The sequence below is a fragment of the Chiloscyllium punctatum genome, chromosome 25 (genome assembly GCF_047496795.1).
Source record: "Chiloscyllium punctatum isolate Juve2018m chromosome 25, sChiPun1.3, whole genome shotgun sequence".
Lineage (NCBI taxonomy): Eukaryota > Metazoa > Chordata > Chondrichthyes > Orectolobiformes > Hemiscylliidae > Chiloscyllium > Chiloscyllium punctatum.
Genome location: NC_092763.1, coordinates 70,610,510 through 70,617,181, shown reverse-complemented (window position 1 = coordinate 70,617,181; position 6,672 = coordinate 70,610,510).

Genomic DNA, 6,672 nt, shown 5'->3' with positions numbered 1-6,672 from the left:
CCCAGGGCATCAATGTGGACTTCAACAGTTTCCTCATGTCCCCTTCCCCCACCTCACCCTCGTTCCAAACTTCCAGCTCAGCACTGTCCCCATGACTTGTCCGGACTTGTCCTACCTGCCTATCTCCTTTTCCACCTATCCACTCCCCCCTCTCCTCCTTGACCTATCACCTTCATCCCCTCCCCCACTCACCTATTGTACTCTATGCTACTTTCTCCCCACCCCACCCTCCTCTAGCTTATCTCTCCACCCTTCAGGCACTCTGCCTTTATTCCTGATGAAGGGCTTTTGCCTGAAACATCGATTTTACTGCTACTTGGATGCTGCCTGAACTGTTGTGCTCTTCCAGCACCACTAATCCAGAATATTGCTATTTACCATCTGCATGAAAAACTGGGAATTGAAGATAGACACAATATTGCTGATTGTATCCACATTGAAGGGAAGAAGATCAAGGTAAATGGACCTAAATAGATTGGGAAATTAGCTGAAGAAATAGCAACTAAAATTAAATGACCATCCAAAAAAAAAGAGACTGAAGAACATTAACCATTGGAACTGTAAACCAATAGGTGATCACCTGCAGGATATAGCACAGGGAAGGGATTTAGGCTATTGCTGTTCAGACCATCTGCCAGATTGGCACAGGAATAGGTGATGCAAATAGATCCTTAGGCTGTAAAGTACATGGATAGGACCCAAATCACAGGTTGTGAAATGGAGGCTAAAAGTTCAAAAGTAATTAATTGGTGACGAACCCATTTAGGACAAATTAAAAATGTGAAAGGTATTATAGATATTCTATACAAAGTAGAAAACAAATTACAGGTCATTGTGATCTAGTTATCAATTTACAGGAAGGACAATTTTTTTCTACATGCTGCAGTCACCTAAGTACAATGAAAGACAAAATGCAGCTGTGTGCCAGCATCTCACCTGCTCTTGTAACCACAATATTTTTGTGGCTGATTCAATTAAGTTTCTGGTCAATAGTAACTACTCGGATATTGACGATAGGAGATTTGATTGCTACAATGCCATTGAATGTCAGTGGGAGGTGGTTAGATGTTCTGTCATTGGAGATGATCATTGGCTGGCACTTGTGTGATGTAAGCCCAGAGATGTCAGACCACTCAGTCCATCGAATCTGCTCTGCCATTCATTGAGACTACGGCTGATCTGAATCCTCAACACCATGTTTCTGCCTTTTTCCCATACCCCTTGACTCTCTCACTAAGTAAAATTCGGTCTATCTCAACATTGAATGTATTTAATCACTCAGCCTGGATTCTGCTCTACAGTAAAGAATTCCACAGATTCTCCCTGAGAGAAGAACCTCCTCCTTGTCTCTGTTTTAAATACAGCACAGCTGTTGTTGGTGAGGCAGCTCAGGTCTCTATTTCAGTTGTATCTTTTATCCTTTTTATTCTTAAACTATTCAAAATGGTGCTGGATCGTGGTGATTGTTGAAACTTTTTGCTGCATTTTGCTGTATTATTCACTGTAAAATGCAAGTAACAATAAATAAATAATTCATTTCTTTAAACATGTGACCCATTATCCTGAGATGCTACCCTCTGGTCCTAGACTGTCCCACAAGGGGAAGCAAACTCTCTGCATCTACCCTGTCACGTTCACTAAAAACCTTGTGTAAGGTTGTCTCTTATTTATCTTTGCTAATAAGCCCTGAAGAAGGGCTTATGCCCAAAACGTTGATTCTCCTGTTCCTTGGATGCTGCCTGACCTGCTGTGCTTTTCCAGCAACACATTTTCAGCTCTGATCGCCAGCATCTGCAGTTCTCACTTTCTCATCTAATAAAACTATCAGCCTAGTTAACCTTCTTTGGGATGCCACCAATGTTAACATGTCTTTCCTTAGATAAAGGGCCAAAAACCATTCAGTGTTCCAGCTGTGGGCTGACTAGTGCCCTTGGCCTGGAGGAAGACTGTCTCATCATCTGGCCACACGACGCCTGGAGGAAGAGCGCCTCATCTTCCGCCTAGGAACCCTCCAACCACACGGGATGAATGTAGATTTCTCCAGCTTCCTCATTTCCCCTCCCCCCCACCTTATCTCAGTCCTAACCCCTGGATTCAGCACCGCCCTCTTGACGTACAATCTTCTTCCCGACCTCTCCGCCCCCACCCCCTCTCTGGCCTATCACCCTCACCTCCTTCCACCAGCGCCCAGCGCCCCTCCCCCAAATTCCCTCCCCCCAACTTTTATCTCAGCCCGCTTGGCACACCAGCCTCATTCCTGAAGAAGGGCTTATGCCCAAAACGTCGATTCTCCTGCTCCTCGGGATGCTGCCTGACCTGCTGCGCCTTTCCAGCACCACACTTTTCAACTCTGGTCTCCAGCACCTGCAGTCCTCACTTTCTCCTGACTAGTGCCCTTGTATAGGTTTAGCCAAACTGCACTTTTTGTCTTCATTCCTGTGAATGTTACTTCCCACTACTTGTCAACGTAAGCATACATGTTGTCTAGCTTTGTTGAACGTAGGTTTGGACTGTGCCATCACTAGATAAGTCACAAAAGGTGCTGAATACCGTGCAAACGTCAGTGAATGCTTCCACTCTGGTCTAATGACGGCCATTAATGAAGCACCTTAAGATGATTGGACCTAGGACACCTAAGATGTGAAGACCATAAGCCATGCTAACAGAAGTAGGCCATTCATCCCATTGAGTCTGCTCTGCTTTTCTGAGAGATCACGGCTAATTTGATGTTCCTCAACTCCAGTTTTCTGCCTGTTTCCCAAACCCCTTGAATTCCTTGCTGATTAAAAATTTTAGTGTTGGATGTTCTTAATGACCCAGCACCGCCAGCTCTCTGTAGAAAGAATTCCACAGATTACTACTCTCTAAGAAAAGAAATTCTTCCTTATCATTGTCTTAAATGGGTGATTCCTTGCTTTGAGATTATGTCCTCTGGTTCGGGAATCACCCACAGGAACAATTAATCTCTTCACATCTCTCAATCCCCTTAAAAATCTTGTATGATTCAATAAGGTCACCTCTCTTTCTTCTAAATTCCAGTGATTACAGACCCAACCTACTCAACCTCTTCTCATAGGAAAACCCATTCATAACTGAGATCAACCAATATATCCTTCCTTCAATAAGGGGATAAAAACTGGTCCCTGTATTCTCGGTTTGGTCTGACTAGTGCCTTGTGTAGTTGAAGCAAACTTATTCTTGTTCATTCTTATGGACTGCCTCTATACTTTCTCCAGTGCGTTCACAACCTTCCTATAATATGGCACCAGGACTGTACACAATACTCCAGCTGAGGTCTAACTAGTAGTGTCTTATAAACGTTCACAAAAGCAAGGCTTTGTGATGATGATGTATGCTCCAAATGTATCTCGAACACTCTGCAGACATTCTGTGCCATCCTGAACACTTGCCTTTCCACCTATTTTGTATCATCGGCAAATTTGATGATAGGACATTGACTTCTCTTATCAAAGTAATTTGCCAACATTTATTGCCCATCCCTAGTTGCCCTAAGGAAGGTGGTGGTGAGCTGCCTTTTTGAACTGCTGCAGTCCACATGCTGTAAGTTGACCCACAGTGCCTTTGAGGGAATTCCAAGATTTTGACGCATCAACAGAGAAGGAATGACAATATATTTCCAAGTCAGGATGGTGATTGGCTTGAGGGGAACTTGAAGATGGTAGTGTTGTCATGTATCGGCTGCTCTTGACCTTCTGGTTTAAAATGGTAGTGGGTTTGGAAGGTGCTGTCTCAGGATCTTTGATGTTTGGACTAAAGCTGTAATTTGATATGGATGTTCCCTGGTGGAATCTTTGCTGAACCTCAATGATCAGGTTGTTGCTGAATAACTGTTGCTGAATAACTGTTGCTTTTCCATCATTTTACTGATGATTAAGAGTCAGCTAATGGCACAAGAAATTAATTGGTTTGAAATCCTCCTGCTTCTTGTGAACTGTAGATACCTGGGAAATGTTCCATTTTGTTAGGTAAATCTAGTGTTGTCACTGTAGTGGAACAGCCAGGCTACTCTCGAGCAGTTTAGGAACACCAGTCTTCAGGAGTACAATATGGATAAATGTGTGATAGAGGAAAAGCACAGCAGGTCAGGCAGCACCCGAGGAGCAGAAAAATAGATGTTTCCTGATGAAGAGCTCCTGCCTGAAATGTTGATTTTCCTGCTCCTTGGATGCTGCCTGACCTGCTGTGCTTTTCCAGCACCACTCTAATCTTGACTCTAATCTACAACATCTTCAGTCCTCATTTTCGCCGCATAAATGTGTGGTAACAGACTGATTCCTGAGAGGGCAGGACTGACATCTGAACAGAGGCTGGATGGTTTAGGACTAAATTCCAGCAAATATAGAAGAATGAGGGGAGAATCTCAAACAAACCTTTAAAATTCTAACATGGCTAGACAGAGGAAACACAGGAAGGATGTTCCCAATGAGTGGGGAGTCTGTGACAGTCAGTCACAGGCTGTGGATACATGGTAGGCCATTTAGGACTGAGATGAGGAAAGATTTCTTCACCTGGAGAGTGGTGAGCCTGCAGAATTCTCTGCCACAGAAACCGGTTGAGGCTAAAACATTGAACATATTTGAGAAGGAGTTCAATATAGTTTTGAGGCCAAAGGAATTAAAGGGTAGGGGGGGGGGAAAGTGGGAACAGGGTATGGAGTTGGATGATCAGCCATGATCACAGAACGGTGGAGCAAGTTCGAAGGGCCGAATGGTCTACTCCTGATCCTATTTTCTATGCATAGTTAGAATTTCGGTAGGCCCATATTCGTTCTGCTACCTCGTGTTCTCAGCTGTTCTAGATATCAAATGGATTGAATCAAATGTGTTTTCTTTAACTTCTCCATTGTTGCTAAATTGACAAATTCTTTTTTCTCAACACCTAGTACAAGATGAGCATAAATTTTCTCATTAGAGAGAGGTTTGACCTGAAGGTCACCACACCTCCGGTGAGGGGAGAGGTTGAGACCTTCATGGTAACCTCAACCAGTGTGGGAACTGGAACCCAAGCTTTTCTCATGAATCTGTACCACAAACTGGCCATCCAGCCAACTGAGCTAACTCACCCCTCCCCCCAACTTTCATTCAACAGATGTTGGGGTCTAAACTGGGCTAGGAGAAAGTGAGGACTGCGGATGCTGGAGACCAGAGTTGAAAAGTGTGATGCTGGAAAAGCGCAGCAGGCCAGTCTAAATTGGGCTGCCTGGGGAGATTGAAACTAACACCAGATATTTTCAGAGGAAGTTAGTTAATATTTAATTTAAAACTTTCAATTTAGTCATAAGGCAATGAACTGCATATTAACTTTTAGTAAAGGTTAAATGTTGCTTGCGCTCACGTGTTGCAACACATTTTCCCAGATGCTAATTGACCTGTTGTGTCTATTTTCTGAAATAAAAAAATGTGCTGGAGAAACTTAGCAAGTCTGGCAGTATCTATAGAGAGAGATCACACAACACCAGGTTATAGTCCAACAGGTTTAATTGGAAGCACACTAGCTTTCAGAGCGATACTCCAAAAGCTAGTGTGCTTTCAATAAAACCTGTTGGACTATAACCTGGTGTTGTGTGATTTTTAACTTTGTACACCCCAGTCCAACACCAGCATCTCCAAATTATAGAGAGAGAAACTGAATTAATGTTGCGAGTCCAGTAAGAACCATTTTTCAAACTGTGTAGGAGCAAGTGGAACAAATGGTGAAGGTGCCCAAAACAGGAGAAATTTAGATGCCGTGCAGGTATTCAGGGTAGGTGTTTATAGGAGAAAATAGGTCAGCTCTATTAAGAGCAAACCCATGCAAAAAAGCCTTGGGTGGGAAGGTGAAGAGGTGCCATCAAAAAGGAGGACAGAATTCGTTGTCTGGAGTTGTTCAACTCAATGTTGTTCAGTAATATCAATTTTATACTAAGTTGTTCAGTATTTTACAATTTATAAACTTATTCAGCAATTTATAAACTTATTCAGCAATTTATTCTGTAATCCAAGATGGTGCCAGACTGTAGTGACATTACATACTTTTCATTGTATCTAGGTACAAATGACAATATTAAATAAATCTAAATCTACAGGCTGTAAAATGTCTATGCTGAAAATGAGACATGGTTCCTCCAGTTGGCTGTGGGCTTCAGTGGAACCAGGCCTAGGACAGAAATGTTAGCAGGAGAGGAAATATTCTCTATGCCTTGTGCTGTGGGTCACCTTCACCATCTGTTCTAGTTACAGCATGAAAGCCATCACCTTGCCAGCCTTCTTCATTGCTAGACTCCCAGCATTATTTCTGCCTCCACAGGTGCTGCCAGATCTGAGTTTCTCTAGCACTTTTTATTTCAGGTCTCCAGTATCCATAGTACTTTGCTTTTATTTGAGTGTACACTTCCTACCTCACTGCTTTGTGTTGTATGGAAAAGGTATATCTACTGGACTTGCACACTACTGTTTGTCTTTGTGGCCGGTTTTATTGGGAGGGGCTGTCTGGAGCCTGCAAAAGGAACAAGTTCGCACAGGTTTTCAATGTTAAACATGAGGTGATTTGCACCCGAACACGGGAAGTGCTTAAAGCAATGAACCGGATCACTTTCCCCTCACTCGTTTTAATTTTGCAGACTGGGCGAAGGTAAGATGGATGGTTAAAAACGGCAGTCGAGCTTGAAAGCAG